Below are 17521 nucleotides of genomic sequence, written 5' to 3' on the forward strand. Positions count from 1 at the left end.
ACAAAATATGCCACGAACCAGAGGACAATACGATGGATATCGTATGAGTCCGTGTATATCAGGTGCCTAGAAGAGGCAAATTCATAAAGACAGAAAACAGAAGCTACCGGGGGCTGAAGGTGGGGGCAGTGGGGATGGGCACTTATGATATGATGGGTACAGACTTTTGTCTGGGTTGGGGACTGACCACCCATTTCTAGACTAAAACAACTCATTGGTGAGTGTACTTTCCCAGTACAACCAACCATCCTAGAGCCTATACCCCAACTACCTCTTTGCTTGGGTTCTCTGGCTCTGGTTCACTGTGGACTTGCCCTAACCAGCTCAGGGCAGGTACCAGGTACCAGACAAGCAAGGACACCCCCAATACTCCTGAACCTATTGACTTATTCAACCCAGCCAGTCTCACGCCTGTTGACCCTGCCTTGCTTATTCTTTCCCAGAGAAACCACTGTGATGGCGCCAGCCCACACCTCCACCCCTGCATTCTGACCCATCTTCCCTGCCTTTCCCACAACCTCGGTGTGGCGTTCCCCCACCTCCTGGGTAAACTGTAAAAAAAAATCTTTTCAAAGACAGTTGTTTCCTGACTATTGGCCTTTACTAATATGAATACTTATTAATGCTATATTTTAAAACAATGGAAACACTGATTAAAAAAAAAAGATTTAAATGGGAAGAAAATGATGTCTGTTGTAATATCTATGAATCAGGACTGAACCATGCTGCTCTTTTCATTGGCTTTTTACATTCATCCTATGTGAATGTCCAAGAAACACCTGGAGTAACAGGCAAATTTGGCCTTGGAATACAGAATGAAGCAGGGCAAAGGCTAATAGAGTTTTGCCAAGAGAACGCACTGGTCATAGCAAACACCCTCTTCCAACAACACAAGACAAGACTCTATACATGGACATCACCAGATGGTCAACACTGAAATCAGATTGACTATATTTGTAGCCAAAGATGGAGAAGCTCTATACAGTCAGCAAAAACAAGACTGGGAGCTGACTGTGGCTCAGATCATGAACTCCTTATTGCCAAATTCAGACTTAAATTGAAGAAAGTAGGGAAAACCACTAGACCATTCAGGTATGACCTAAATCAAATCCCTTATGTTTATACAGTGGAAGTGAGAAATAGATTTAAGGGACTAGATCTGATAGACACAGTGCCTGAAGAACTATGGACGGAGGTTTGTGACATTGTACAGGAGACAGGGATCAAGACCATCCCCATAGAAAAGAAATGCAAAAAAGCAAAATGGCTGTCTGGGGAGGCCTTACAAATAGCTGTGAAAAGAAGAGAAGCGAAAAGCAAAGGAGAAAAGGAAAGATATAAGCATCTGAATGCAGAGTTCCAAAGAATAGCAAGAAGAGATAAGAAAGCCTTCTTCAGCGATCCATGCAAAGAAATAGACGAAAACAACAGAATGGGAAAGACTAGAGATCTCTTCAAGAAAATTAGAGATACCAAGGAGACATTTCATGCAAAGATGGGCTCAATAAAGGACAGAAATGGTATGGACCTAACAGAAGCAGAAGATATTAAGAACAGGTGGCAGGAATACACAGAAGAACTGTACAAAAAAGATCTTCATGACCCAGATAATTACGATGGTGTGATCACTGACCTAGAGCCAGACATCCTGGAATGTGAAGTCAAGTGGGCCTTAGAAAGCATCACTATGAACAAAGCTAGTGGAGGTGATGGAATTCCAGTTGAGCTATTCCAAATCCTGAAAGATGATGCTGTGAAAGTGCTGCACTCAAGATGCCAGCAAATTTGGAAAACTCAGCAGTGGCCACAGGACTGGAAAAGGTCAGTTTTCATTCCAATCCCAAAGAAAGGCAATGCCAAAGAATGCTCAAACTACCGCACGATTGCACTCATCTCACATGCTAGTAAAGTCATGCTCAAAATTCTCCAGGCCATGCTTCAGCAATACGTGAACTGTGAACTTCCAGATGTTCAAGCTGGTTTTAGAAAAGGCAGAGGAACCAGAGATCAAATTGCCAACATCTGCTGGATCATCAAAAAAGCAAAAGAGTTCCAGAAAAACATCTATTTCTGCTTTATTGACTATGCCAAAGCCTTTGACTGTGTGGATCACCACAAAATGTGGAAAATTCTTCAAGAGATGGGAATACCAGACCACCTGACCTGCCTCTTGAGAAACCTGTATGCTGGTCAGAAAGCAACAGTTAGAACTGGACATGGAACAACAGACTGGTTCCAAATAGGAAAAGGAGTATGTCAAGGCTGTATATTGTCACCCTGCTTATTTAACTTCTATGCAGAGTACATCATGAGAAACGCTGGACTGGAAGAAGCACAATCTGGAATCAAGATTGCCGGGAGAAATATCAATCACCTCAGATATGCAGATGACACCACCCTTATGGCAGAAAGTGAAGAGGAACGAAAAAGCCTCTTGATGAAAGTGAAAGAGGAGAGTGAAAAAGTTGGCTTAAAGCTCAACATTCAGAAAACGAAGATCATGGCATCTGGTCCCATCACTTCCTGGGTTATAGATGGGGAAACTGTGGAAACAGTGTCAGACTTTATTTTGGGGGGCTCCAAAATCACTGCAGATGGTGACAGCAGCCATGAAATTAAAAGACGCTTACTGCTTGGAAGGAAAGTTATGACCAACCTAGATAGCATATCAAAAGCAGAGACATTACTTTGTCAACAAAGGTCTGTCTAGTCAAGGCTATGGTTTTTCCAGAGGTCATGTATGGATGTGAGAATTGGACTGTGAAGAAAGCTGAGCGCCGAAGAATTGATGTTTTTGAACTGTGGTGTTAGAGAAGACTCTTGAGAGTCCCTTGGACTGCAAGGAGATCCAACCAGTCCATTCTAAAGGAGATCAGCTCTGGGATTTCTTTGGAAGGAATGATGCTAAAGCTGAAACTCCAGTACTTTGGCCACCTCATGCGAAGAGTTGACTCATTGGAAAAGACTCTGATACTGGGAGGGAGTGGGGGCAGGAGGAGAAGGGGACGACAGAGGATGAGATGGCTGGATGGCATCACTGACTCGATGGACGTGAGTCTGGGTGAACTCTGGGAGTTGGTGATGGACAGGCAGGCCTGGTGTGCTGCAATTCATTGGGTCGAAAAGCGTCGGACACAACTGAGCGACTGAACTGAATTGAACTATGTGAATGTCGGGCTTCCTCAGTGACTCAGTGGTAAAGAATCCACCTACAATACAGGAGACTCAGTGCAGGAGACTTGAGTTCGATCCCTGGATTGGGAAGATCCCCTGGAGAAGGAAATGGCAACCCACTCCAGTACTCTTGCCTGGAGAATTCCATGGACAGAGAAGCCTGGCGGGCTACAGTCCATGGGGTCACAGAGAGTCAGACATGTCTGAGTTCGCTGACTAGGATAGGAATGTCATTGGTTTCTTTCTTCTACAATAAGGAACCTGAGGTCCAGAGAAGTCAGTTGCCCAAAGTCACCAGTAAGTGGCTTAGATGGAAAGTGAATTTGAGGTTTTAACTCGGAGAAGGTAAGATTACGGGAACAGGAGAAATAGAAACTCTTACAACAGAGACGATTGGGACTCTGTGATGTCACAGAGGCTGAGAGATTCAGTGATATCAATAATCAAGTAGTATCAATAATTTTCTTTGCTTAGGACGTGAAGAACAAGTTTTTGTTAGTACCTACTGGTGATGGTTAAAAATTGAATAATGATCTTTGTCTTGCTATTAACATTAGGTATGTGTTTCACTTGGGGTCTGAAAATAGGATTTTGTCCAGTCACAAATCAGCCTCGCTGGAGGAGAGGGGTTGAGTCTCACAGCGCGTATGACACCAAGTTAATAAAGCACCTGCTGGTGCTGAGTTAACAGACCTGTAGGGAGCTGTGGTGTCTCACCACCAAGGTCATTCCCATCAGTGTGTAGCAGGTGACACACACCCCGAGTGTACCTTTGAAGTTTTCAGATCGATTGTTGACAAAGGCAACAATGCATACTTAGATCTGATTGTTTATGGGGCTTCCTAAAGGTCAGCTCAAAATAGAAGAAACCCAAGGCATTTCGCTTCTGCGCTATTACTGAATTCCTTGACTGATTAAATTCTGCTCTCAGCAATGTGACTCACGATACCACGAGGATCTTCGAGCCGTATGGCACACTCGGCAGAACAGCTGCGTCAGGTCTTCAGCCGCGCACTTCTGGAATTGCGTGTTTCGGGTGTCTTTTCACTGACCAGCTAATACAGAAGTTCAGAGGAAGCAACTAACGTGAAAGTCACACAAATGGACATGGACCTGACGATGCTAGTAGCGTCTGACACCAGGTGACGCCGCAGCCGATGATCCGTGTGACACACACCCTTAATGGGCCTTTCAGTATCCAACCTCCCCTCTTGGCTAATGAGCCAAATGATGGCGGAGGAAGCCTGACGGTGTACCCGCGTAATTAATCGCTTTCCCAACTCTTTTGTAGGAACGGTTGGACTTGTTAACGCAGTTCAGGGCAGTGACCGGTAAGGAGAAATCTGCTGGGAGGTTTCTAGGAAAGCTTTTCCTTTTCTGATGAAAGGGAGGCATCGCCAGAGCCCTTCCTCTGATGGTGACCGGATATCTATTCTCCTGGGGATATACGTTTGTGCTGTGTCTAGGTTTTGACTGTTAATAAACAAATCTGTTATGAACATTATTGGGAAAACCTTTGCAGATAGATGTTTTCCTTTCCCTTGGGGAGATAATAAGGAGCAGAATTGTTGGGTCACAGATTAGGTGTATGATTCATTTCCTCAATAATGCATGAGCATTCCAGTTGCTCCAGATCCTCACCAGTATTTAAGGTTGTAAGCCTTTTAAGATTTAGTCATCTGGAGGGCAGCGGTGTCTTATTGTGATTTAAATTTGCATTTCCCTGGTGATTTAAATTTGCATTTCCCTGGTGATTCGTGGTGGTGAGCACTTTTTCATGAGTTTATTGGCCATTTGGTATCTTTTTTGTTGCTGTTGTGAAGATGGCAAAAACCCCAAGATGGGAACAGCCAGAATTCTGTCGTCAGTGCTTAGGGAACCATCTGACCAGCACAGGCTGCAATGAGAGTGAGAAATAAATTTCAGTTTTGCTAATCTACTGCAATTCTGTTCCATATGTTTTGAGAGTTGAATTGTATATTAACATAAATTATACCTCAATAAACCTGATTAAAAAAAATAAAAAGAATAGTGCAGGAGAGGTGGATTCCGAGAAGACAGGGATCCAAAGGGTTGCTCAGCTGACCTGAAACTCCAAGCGTGGCTCCCACGTGGACAGGGCTTCTGGGTCCTGACCCGTGGGGATTCACTCCTACGCCCCACATTTATTAACTAAATGGTGATTCTTGCTAGAATAGTTCCACGTGCTAGAATGAATTCAGGTTTGCGAGGAGAAACTGAACGAGAGAAATGTAGATGGGCCGGGATGACCTAACACTGTCAAAACCCTCAGCTCTCCTCTGTTAAACCAGAGACTTGGTCTCAGACCTCAGAGCCCTGCAGGGCACATTGCCCAGGACTGCTGATTCTGGACCTGACCTGGCTGCCGGCAGAATTCAGTTGAGATCTTTGGGAAGTGGGCTAGGCAGAAGTATCTCAACCCTTCTGAACTGTCCTCAGCTGAACTTTGCTCCACTCCCCAAGGTCTGCTAAGCTCTATTTGAAGAGCTTGCAATTTAAAGAAGTGAGGAGTCTGGGAAGGGTAAGTTAGGAGTGTGGGATTAACAAATATACACTAAACAGATACACACAAAATAATCAATGACGACCTGCTGTATAGCACAGGGAAGTATATCCAATATCCTTTAATAACCTATAATGGAAAAGAATGAAAAAAGAGAAAAAAATGTATGCATGGAACTGAGTCACTCTGCTGTATACCTGAAACTAACACAATATCATAAATCAACTACAATCCAATAAAAAAATTGCTCAAAGACGTGGAGAGGCAGCAAACACATGCAGTTGAAAATGAAAAACATTTCCTCCAGGGTTAAGCCAAGTCCTGGGGTTAGAACTTGTTAGTGGAGCCCACCTGCTATCCTTTTAAACAGATGAAAGACTTTTCAGTCTGCCCCCATGACAAACTGCCCATCCCCCTCCACCACTCTCCCTCACCCTGCTCCCCCTGTCGCCCCCAAACCCTGTCATTAAATAGGCCCTTTTCAGACGGGAATACAATTCAAGCACAGTCATTAGGAAAACCCTGCCCTGTTTCTGTGGTTACTGACAACTCCCTTTGTGTAAATCTCATTAAATCAAACCGGGGACTCCCAGTTTTTTTACGGCAAATCCTAGGAAGAGAAAGCGATGTTGATTTTAGAAATAATGTTGCAAATCTCAGGTGTGAGACCTCTTTGGATTGGAAAGTAATATTATTTATCTCCCTGAAACCAATAATAAATCCACCATGAAAAATTGACCATGGCTTTTGTCACCAGGCGTCCTTTTTCTACTGTGGTAGAGATCTTGGTGCTTCTCTTTTCCAGAACAGAAGGCTTTCTCTGACAAGCTATCTTGTTTTCATGCCTTTATGAAGACAAATGAAATTACTGAAAGTATTGAAGACTATTTTCAATTCATTTTCATCCCATACATTTTTGGTACTTAGGAGCAATTTGCTTCTCATTTGAAAAGAAAAATGTTTCTTATTCAAAGCATAAGCAACAGTGGGTGTTCCTTATACTCTAAAAGGCTTGAAATGTAAAATGGTTCTCATGTAAAACTAGACAACAGAGAGCCTGCCCTATGACAGAGCAGTATACCATATAGAATACTTACACGTTTAACAACTTCTGGGCCAAGGGGTTGTGTTACCTAGTGTCCTCCCCCACCCCTTTAATTTTGTTATTTCTATTTTAGAATTTCCAAAGTCCTTAACTGTAAAAACAGTCCTCTTCTCTGGCGTCTTTTTCTGCCAAAGGATATATATGGCTTAGACATTTCCTTACCATCAGATGCACAAATAGTCCATACTGGGCCCTATTCTGGGTACTACCCCAAGGCTGCTGTGATGAGACCCTCCTGTGGGCTTCTGTATGGGTCTGCCTTTCTTTGAACGGACGCTCTTCCCTGCCACTGTGCCAAGTCCTAGTGACAAGCTCCTTTGGGGGCTTCATTGAAAGGATTAACTTCCACCCACTCCTCAGTCTTAAAGACATCCTTCTCATGCTCCGCCTTGCTTGAATTCAGGGCAGATTTCCAGACTTTGACCTTGGTTGCCGCAATCAGTGACAGATGGTCAAGATAGGAAAGAGACCGATAACCAGGATGAGGATGAAAGTTCATGAGGAGCACTCTCCAGGTACAGAGCTGGGACACAGGCTCCGAAGGCCACACTCGCCCTGAGCTGCCTCCTTTCATCTCCAGGCACCCCGGGTGCTGGCTGCCTGCCCCCACCCCAAGGGTGGTGGTTTTCCCCTTGCACTTCTGTGCGCCTATTTCGTCCAGCCTGTTACTATATGGCCTAGTCGCCTTTGTCTTTATCCTGCACCCAACTGTAGGTCTTCTTAGTGGTCCTCCTGCCCCGGTCCACCGCTCCGCCCAGGATGTGCTTTCATAAATGTGACCAGAATCTCTTCTTATCCATCACAGGGAGTATCAACCCATGCCTGAGAACTAGAGCTGTTGGGACTCAAGTCAGACATCCTCTATAGCAAGAGGATAACCTTGTAGAATAATCTTCCAGACAGAGACAAATAAAGAGAGCTCTAAATCAGAACTAGAAATATCTTTACCTTGAAGGAGAGAGTGAAGAAGACCTAGGAAGGCCTTCTGGGGCTTAAGAGTGGAGAAAAGAATGTGAGACAAAAGGAGGGGGAGGGGACGGCAGAGGGAAGAGGATTAGGCAGGCACACCCTCTGGTGAGATTACACCATGATTAGCACTGCCAGATGAATATTTATGAGGGCGACGCTGACTGTATTACGAGGGGATCATTTGAATAATCATGAATATGTTTCATGCATTTGGACCTAATGGGACGGTTTTCAGTCTTCAATGAGGCATTGGCGCGTGTTTGCAGAGGGGGCGGGGTGAGGAGGGGAGGGGGCCAGAGAGAGGGGGATGAACAATACAGATCACCAGGCTTCTGCACGTGCATTTTTTTCACTGTCCTGCTCTCTTCTCCCTGCAGTCGTGTCCATATAGACCTAGGGGGGAAAACGTCTAAAATCTGCAGCGGGTGCCTGTCGGAGCAGAGGTTAAAATGGTTTGCTGTTTTTTTTTCTAAACCTACTTTGAGCCTGAGCCGGGCGGAGTGGAGGGGAGGAGCGTAGCTGTATCTCACGCAGATTTGTGAAACTGAGTTTGTGGACGGTTGCGTGACTTTTCCAAGCCCACAAAGGTAGAGAAGGGCTGAGCCAAGACTTCTGATCACCTCCTGTGTCACTCCCACGTGCTTGTAAGGGTGACTCTGCCGCCCCTTCGCTGGGTAGGTGCTGGGTGTTTATTGGTATTGTCCTGCCGTAATGGTTAATAGATTGGCTCCTTTCATAAGCAAAACATAACCGTTGGAATGTTAAACGGTTTGTTTTGTTAACTGGGTTGAGGAAAGCACCCATTTCTTTTACCTTTCCGACCCCAGCAGGATGCCCATAAATGACAGCGATTGTTTGGAAAGAAGAGCTCGCAAGGGGGCAGATGGCAGGAAAGGCTTAGCGGGATGGATGCGTGCGTTTGTTCCCGAGTTGTCGGCTGGGCAGGGAGGAGCTGGGGGCGAGGAGGAGGGCTGCGACCACGTGGAGAAGGTTCCACCCAACCGAGATGGGCTCGCCTCTCGGAAAGACACATGGAACCGGCCCCGTATAAAGCAGGGGCATCAACCAGAATGCCAACTCGGTTATTTTGTACCGAGAGAAACCGAGCCCTCCCTCGGCCGGGCGTGCTCCTGCGGGCGGTAAGTGCGAGCGAGACGCAAGGGATCTGGAGCTGAGTCCTGAGCTGAGCGAGCCTGCGTCCAAATCTCAGCTCTTGGCTTCGGCATGGTTGCATTCTGACCCGGGGCAGGCCCCCCGGCTCGGCTTTCTCCGCTGGAAGGCACGCTGTGTGCGAGGCCCGAACGCAATGCAGAGCCACACTTGGGAGCTATTATTAGCCTGTCCCTGCAGGCGGAAGCAGAACTGCACGCGGAGAGCCGGCTCGGCGGGAACCGGGGCGGGGGAGGTAAGCGCGTGGTTCAGGGGTGCAGCCTCGCCTCCCGGGGGGCCACCCCTGCCGCCTCCGCTGGCCCCTCCCGCCCGGGGAGGCCCTGGGCTGCGCGCCGTCAAAGCAGCCTTCCGACCCTGGCTGAGCACTCCCGGGTTCTGAGAGAACCAACCCCCCTCCTATGATGGACACATTCTTTCTTTAGATATGCTAATAGCTAGTCTGGCCTGGGTCAGCTTTGCCTCTAACAGGGACTTCGCCTATCTCAGGTCTTTTGTATTAGACTGTTTAACTAGTTTATCTCAGAGGAGTAGTTTTAACCTTATTTCCGAGTTCTTTCAGGGGTACCCTGGTCTGGTGACCTCCAAACCTGATCTGACCCCATTCATCCCAATACCTACTGGGACCTTGGGATTTTTTTTTTTTTTTTAATAGTAGAAAATACATCTCATTTTCCTAATCTATAAACTGGGTTGTTCAGTGAGTTGTTGAGAAGAATAAGTGAAGTTATTCTTGAAGAAGGATTAAATGAGAAAATCCTGAATACCATAGCCTGCTGTGTATGGTGGTGCTGTGCTAAGTTCCTCAGTCATTTGCGACTCTTTGCCACCCTATGAACTGTAGCCCGCCAGGCTCCTCTGTCCATGGGGTTCTCCAGGCAAGAATCCTGGAGTGGGTTGCCATGCCCTTCTCCAGAATATCTTCCCAACCCAGGGATCAAACCGCCCATGGTGGATAGTAGGCACTCAATAAATGTGTTGAATGAGTGAATGACTATTACCTTTGATTATTGGGACTTCCCTAGTGGTTCAAATGGCAAAAAGTCTTCCTGTAATGCAAGAGACCAGGCTTTGATCCCTGGGTGGGGAAGATTCCCCTGGAGAAGAAAATGGCAACCCACTCCAGTACTCTTGCCTGGAGAATCCCATGGGCAGAGGAGCCTGGCGGGCTGCAGTCCATGGGGCCACAGAGTCAGACATGACTGAGCACAGCACAGTAGACCGTGTAAGGGAGTTGGATTTTATCATAGGTGCCATGACTGTTCAGGAGACACAGGTTAACAATCTTAATAAAGTTTACTCAGTGTTTTCAAGCTTGGGCTCCCTGAGGAGTAGTGGTCAATATGAGACAGGAAGGAAAAGGGCAGGGCAAAACCCTTAAGGAAAGATACAGCCCTTGAGAAAAAACTGATTAGAACTGATTAGGCCCAAGATGGCAGAAAATTTGACGTCCAGTTGATGTTGTTCCGGAGAAGGCAATGGCACCCCACTCCAGTGTTCTTGCCTGGAAAATACCATGGATGGAAGAGCCTGGTGGGCTGCAGTCCATGGGGTCACGAACAGTCAGACATTACTGAGCGACTTCACTTTCACTTTTCACTTTCCTGCATTGGAAAAGGAAATGGCAACCCACTCCAGTGTTCTTGCCTGGAGAATCCCAGGGACGGCAGAGCCTGGTGGGCTGCCGTCTATGGGGTCGCACAGAGTCGGACACGACTGAAACAACTTAGCAGCAGGAGATGTTGTTGAGTCGATAAGTCATGTCTGATTCTTTGCAACCCCATGCACTGCAGCACACCAGGCTTTCCTGTCCTTCACTATCTCCTGGAGTTTGCTCAGATTCATGTCCATTGAGTTGGTGATGCCATCCAACCATCTCATCCTCTGTCACCCCCTTCTCCTTTTGTCTTCAATTTTCCTAGCATCAGGGTCTTTTCCAGTGAGCCTGCTCACCTCATCAAGTGGCCAAAGTATTGGAGCTTCAGCACCAGTCCTTCCAAAGAATGTTCAGGGTTGATTTCCTTGAGGATTGACTGGTTTGATCTCCTTAAATACATTAGCATATGCTAAATGACACACTCACAGGTACCATGATGGTTCTGAGGCTGACCATGAACGGCCAGGAACTAGGAAATCCCCACCTCTTCCTCCATAAATAGTTGGAATAATCCTCCCACTCCTTAGGCTATGAAATTACCCAGTCTATAACAACTGACGACTCCCTATTTCAGGCTGAGCTCGCCTTTTGAGACAGGCCACATTTTGTGGTGTTGGAGAAGACTCTTGAGAGTCCCTTGGACAGCAAGGAGATCCAACCAGTCCATCCTAAAGGAGAGCAGTTCTGAATATTCATTGGAAGAACTGATGCTGAAGCTGAAACTCCAATACTTTGGCCACCTGATGTGAAGAACTGGACTCAATGGGAAAGACCCTGATGCTGGGAAAGGTTGAAAGTGGGAGAAGGGGATGACAGAGGATGAGATGGTTGGATGGCATCCCTGACTTGATGGGCATGAGTTTGAGAGTTGGTGATGGACAGGGAAGACTGGGGTGCTGCAGTTCGTGGGGTTGCAAAGAGTCAGACAGGACTGAGCTGAACCTGAACTGAACCTGACCTGAACATTCTATCTGTTCTATCTCTCTCAATAAAGCTGCTTTCCCTTCACCACGCTCGATCTTGAATTCTTTCCTGTGCAAAGCCAAGGACCCTCACTTGGTGGCCCATCCCAGGGACTCACCAAGACCAGGTGGTCTTCCTGTGCTCCTGACTTTTCCTTTGATTATTAAAAATTAACTCACAGTTCTCCGGGCAGAACCCTTTTGCCTGCTGGCCTGTATTGTTCATAAGGGTCTTATATTAATAAATTTGCTTCTTACCTATCACTTTGCCTCTTGCTGACTTCCTTCTGTGCCAGGACATAAAGATGGGCTTCCCAGTTGGTTCAATGATAAAGCATCTGCCTGCCCATGCAGGAGACATGGGTTTAATCCCTGGGTCAGGAAGATCCCCTGGAGGAGGAAATGGCAAGCCACTCCAGTCTTCTTGCCTGGGAAATCCCATGGACAGAGGAGCCTGGCGGGCTACAGTCCATGCTGTCTTAAGGAGTCGGACACTGAGTGCGCCTGCGCCAGCCGTAAAGTATGAGTTTCATTAAGCTGTGAAATGAGTTGTGCAGTTTTGGTTGGAAGATTACTTCAGAGTTCCATCTGAGGTGTGACTGAGTTCGAGTCCCTTCTGAGGTGTGGTTTCAAATAGAACATGGCGCCTGACTAGCTGGGATTGAACGCTGACTGCATCACTCCAGGCTGCGAGCTGGAGAAAGTTCCCCAGCCTCCTGTGTGAACTGAGATAATCACAGGGCTCCACTCAGAGGTGTGTGTGAGAATGTGGGTTAAATGAGATAATACCGCAGGGAGCAATGCCTGGCCTGGAGCCAAGGCTGGGGAAGTGTTGGCTGTTATTCTGACTCACACACCCCGAAGCTGCGGGTCTGAGGAATGTAGAGGGAGGGGGAGTTTTACAAACCGCCGGATGATGAAAACTCCAGGAGCTTGGAGCTCCTCCTCTTCGTTTAGTCACGGTTCTTTCAGACTTGGTTACTTGGTTTCAGTAGCTGATTAGAAACGGAGGAGATGCCGGAAGTAGGTTCCCTAGGAAAGGCAGAAGTAACTCCTGTCAGCTCAAGGAAAATCGAAGTACCCAGAGAACAGATGCAAGAATCACAAGAATTATAGCCAACTGGCAAATTGTGGTCCTTGAGGGTAGACGGTAAAAGTCCTATACAAACAAAGCACACAAAAATCTCCTCTGTATTCTAGTACAATTATCGACAACATAAAGACTGTGTTCAAAATATGGCTCGCCCGTGAAGGTGGGAGTACGTTTTATGAACTTTAGAGGTAACGTTAGGTTGGACAGAACACAGTAGATTCACAAGAGATCCAGGGTAAACAGCTCAGTGTGCAGCATCTCTTTCTATAAACCTGAGCTCCAAGCTGCCTGGCCATTTAGGTCTTGCACCTGTTTCGACTTTTTCTTTAATGAGGTTGTTTCCTGGATCTTTGAAATTCTCCTGGTGGGTTTTCAGTAGCAATCTGTCCCAGTTAACCTCACTTTCTTCCTGAATGGTACCACTGTATTGATGGTATTTGATCATTTACTTCAAGACATCCTGAGATATACATGACTCATAATTACACTCTAGGATGAAGATACAGTAAAGCTTAAAGGAACTAACAAGAAAAAAAAATACATGGCAATTTATTTGTATAAAGGTAGATTTTTTTTTTTTCTCCCTTGGTTTCCTTTTGAGTGAAAACTCTTAAAATTCAAACCATGGAAAGAAATACTGATTTTCTTCTGCTGGGTAGAAAAGGTGTGCTTTCTGCGTTTCTACCACCCTTTCTGGCTTTTTGCCTCTGGAAAAGACCCATAAGTGGAATGCCACGGGTCACAAGAGCTACTTAGCTAAGTAAATACGCATGAGTGATTGGGGGAGAATTACAAAGTCTTCTCTAAGTAACCGAGTCAAAACTAACAATACTCAGTTGTCAGAACATCACATGAAGCTGCCCAAGCTATCACCCTAGACACGGCCAAGTATTTTAAAGACTCGCTGCTGAGGACAATATTTGATGGATGTAGTTTTGTTTCTCGCTTATGGGAACAAGAGTGCCATGGAGGAGTAACAGAGGGAATGCAGTTGGGGAAGGAAATCCGGTGATTGTAGAAGGGGAATACTTGGCAAGACAAGGAATGGACTGGGGTTTCAGTTTTGTTTTGTTTTGAAAGGATTTTGTTTTTACTGCCAACTTTATGGCTCAATTCTGATTCGTATCAGTAGGATTTGTAAGCTGTCCTTTGACTGGGGTCTGGCAGTTTGGTACGTCCTGGTGGTCTTAATTCAGTGTCTGGACCAGAAAGCAAACGTTTTCATCTTGGGAATCCCCGTTACAATCGGACATTTTCCAAGGAGACGGTGGAAGCCAGATGGGAATGCGGCGCACACCGCCCTGTTAGCTCTGAATCTCCGCCTGGAGCCCTGTTGCTCTGTGCTTCCTTCTTTCATTCTGAACACATATGAGCGCCTACTGTGTGCCCTGCCTGATGAGACTCCAGAGCACTAGATACTGCGGACTTAGAGCTCAGCCGGGATTCCAGCAAGCCTCATCTTTGCTTCATGGAGTTCACATTCAAATGGGAGGGAAAGGAATGAAAGATGTAATATAATTACGGCTGCCAAATTTAGCAAATAAAAATAAAGACACCCAGTTAACCTTGAGTTTCAGATGAACAATGAATTTTCACGTATAAGTAGGTTCCACAGATGGCCTGTGTTTTGTCTGGCAACCTTCAGTATAATGCCAGGGAGAGATAAGTGCTATGGGACAAATAATTAGGAGAGTATAGAGCTAGCTAGAGATGGAGGGGACACTTTTAGTCAGGGTGGGAAGGGAAGTTCCCTCTGACAAGGTGACATGGAGCAGAGAGACATGGGGGAAGTGAGGGAGGGGGCCAGGGTGGTAAACCATCCATGGAAAGCTATCCAAGAGAGAGTACACAGCACCGCAGAGACCCTGAGGGTCAATACTAGGATCGCCATACGCTGAGCCCTGCCTCAGCAAGTACTTGATAACTGAAGTTAGCTGACTCCGGGTCAGTCCACGGTTCTATTAGCCACTCATGTTGTTTAGTTGCTAAGTTGTGTCCGGCTCTTTTTTGCGGCCCCATGGACTGGAGCCCTCCAGGCTTCTCTGTCCATGGGATTCTCCAGGCAAGAAGACTGGAGCAGGTTGCCATTTCCTCCTCCAGGGGATCTTCTCAACCTGGGGATCAAACCCAAGTCTCCTGCATTGGCAGGTGGGTTCTTTACCACTGAGCCACCAGAGAAGACCTCATAAAGTGAAGTGAAGTCACTCAGTCGTGTCCAATTCTTAGCGACCCCATGGACTGCAGCCTACTAGGCTCCTCCATCCATGGGATTTTCCAGGCAAGAGTACTGGAGTGGGGTGCCATTGCCTTCATATCACACCCTAATTCTACAATATGCATATTACTAAAGTCTAAGGTGTTGGGCAAGGTGGGGCGGAGGGAGGAAAGGACAAAGAACGGTATGTGGAATGGTTGCACTTGGCACCGAGAATGGAATTCAGCCTCAGAGTTCCACAACCAGGCCGGGAGAGGTCCTGGGGAATCTCACGGTACTGCCTTGCTCCATGCTAGAGAGCACTGCTGGGCTCTCCAACTGCGGGTGCTGTCAGAGGGAGGGCTGCTTTAAACCCCATCCTGCAGGCAGAATAGTTTGGTATGAGGTGAACACCCCTATTATTTCTCTACTTGCAGGGACGCTTCAGACTGTAGCATTGCTTATCAGAAAGTGGCCAGGATAATAGATCAAGAGTGGTTTACCGAATGCTACCTAAAGAGCCAAAGCTCTAAAGCAAAAGGGAAACCCTCCTTGGCTTTATATTTGTTCAAGGGCTTTGGCTATTATATTCTAAGTGCTTATTCATATCTTGGGGCTTCCCACTTGGGCGCCAGTGGTAAAGAACCCATCTGCCAATGCAGGAGACATAAGAGACTTGGGTTCGCTCCCTGGGTTGGGAAGATCCCCTGGAGGAGGAAATGGCAACCCACTCTAGTGTTCTTGCCTGGAGAATCCCATGGACTGAGGAGCCTGGAGGGTTACAGTCCATGGGGTCGCAGAGAGTTAACACTACTGAAGCGACTTAGCATGCACACATTTGTCTCTTAGCTAGGATAGTAATCAAGAAGGGGAGTTGTTTCTTCTGTGACAAGCTTCCTAGCAGAAACAATATACATATTTTAACACAAAATAAATAGGTTGAGAGAAGGAAAAAGGAAACACAGATCTTTTCTCAGATCCGCCCTGGGTCCTGTGTGCCCACCTGATCATGGAGGAGCCCTCGATGGTCCTGATTTGACAGATGGCAATGCTTTCCCCTGCTTTTGTCAAGTTTCTTTGGATTTTGTGACCCCGTGGACTGTAGCCCACCAGGCTCCTCTGTCTATGGCATTCTCCAGGCAAGAACCCTGGAGTGGGTTGCCATGCCCTTCTCCAGGGGATCTTCCTGACCCAGGGATCAAACCCAGGTCTCCTGCATTCAGGCAAATTTCAGGAAATTACTATCCGTCTGAGCCATCAGGGAAGCTCAAGGATAAAGGAATCAGACCTTTTTTTTTTTAATGGAGATTGTTCTTATTTACTCAAATACTTTATTATTTGGTAGGTTCCAGAGACAAAGGTTTGGTCATACTTCTGTGTCTGTTCTTCACTTTCCTCTCCAATCCCCTGGTACTCCAGTCTCAGACAGGAGGGCTGAGATGGAAGATGAGGCTGGATTCTCAGACAGGAGGGCTGAGATGGAAGATGAGGCTGGATTAGGGAAACCCTGGAGGGGCAAAAGCAGTGAGAACCAGAACTGACTGCTGCCCACCCCAGCCTGGACTTTGAGCGCCTACTCTGTAGCTTGGCGTCTACGGTCATGTGACTTTGCTGTTCTGTCGTGTTAAGCAGCACTTCTTTATTCTTCCAGAGCTCATCTGCCCCAGAAAATGGCGCGGTTGTTTCTTAGAGGAACTTCTCTAAAGACCCACCAACCCTTTTTTTTTTTTTTTTTGACTGCACTGGATCTTGGTGGCTGTGCAAGGGCTTTTCTCTAGTTGTGGCAAGTGGGGGCTGATCTCTCGTTGCGGTTCGTGGGCTGCTTGTTGCCATGGCTCCTTGTGCTGCGGACCACAGACTCTAGGTGCGTGGACTTCAATGGTTGTGGCGCGCGGGCCCAGCTGCTTCTTGGCATGGGGGAGTCGTCTGGTACCAGGGATGGAACTGGTATCCCCTGCATTGAGAGGCAGATTCAAAACTCCTGGACCACCAGGGAAGCCCAGTTTTTTCTGTTTAACGGTTTAGAAAATTTGCTTTATGATATACATTAGATATCCGATAGCTGTTAAAGGTAATACTCATACCTAGTTTTTAGCACCAAATCACAAGTGATTGCCAAACATCTGTTTCTAAAATGCTCTCTCCGTATCAAGAGATTCTTTCTAAAAGCAGTCACTTCTTCTTGGTTAAAATATTATCCATTGTTTTCCTATTATTAGTATTTTCATTTAAAGTGCAGCAAATGTATTTTCTTTTTTTTAATTAATAATTGTTATTGGAATATAGTTAATTTACAACGTTGTTAGTTTCCGGTGTACAGCAAAATGAATCTGTTATATGTATATACACTCTTTTTTAGCCTCTATTCCCATACGGGTCATTACAGAGTACTGAACAGAGTTCCCTGTGCTGTACATTATATGTCAATCACAATCTCCCAATTTCTCTCTCTCACTCCTGCTTAATAGTATCTTTAAGGACTAGATTAAGCTTTTTTTTAAAATTCCAGCTGAGTCATGCAGCTTGTGGGGTCTTAGTTCCCTGCAGGGATTGAACCCAAGCTCTGGCAGTGAAGGTGCTGAGTCCTAACTACTGGACCACCAGGGAATTTCCATGTGTTTATTTTTATTCTGTCTGCCAGATAGTGTGTTATGGACAGCATTTAATCACAGAAAA

This window comes from Bos taurus, chromosome 24, assembly GCF_002263795.3.
Source record: "Bos taurus isolate L1 Dominette 01449 registration number 42190680 breed Hereford chromosome 24, ARS-UCD2.0, whole genome shotgun sequence".
Classification (NCBI taxonomy): domain Eukaryota; kingdom Metazoa; phylum Chordata; class Mammalia; order Artiodactyla; family Bovidae; genus Bos; species Bos taurus.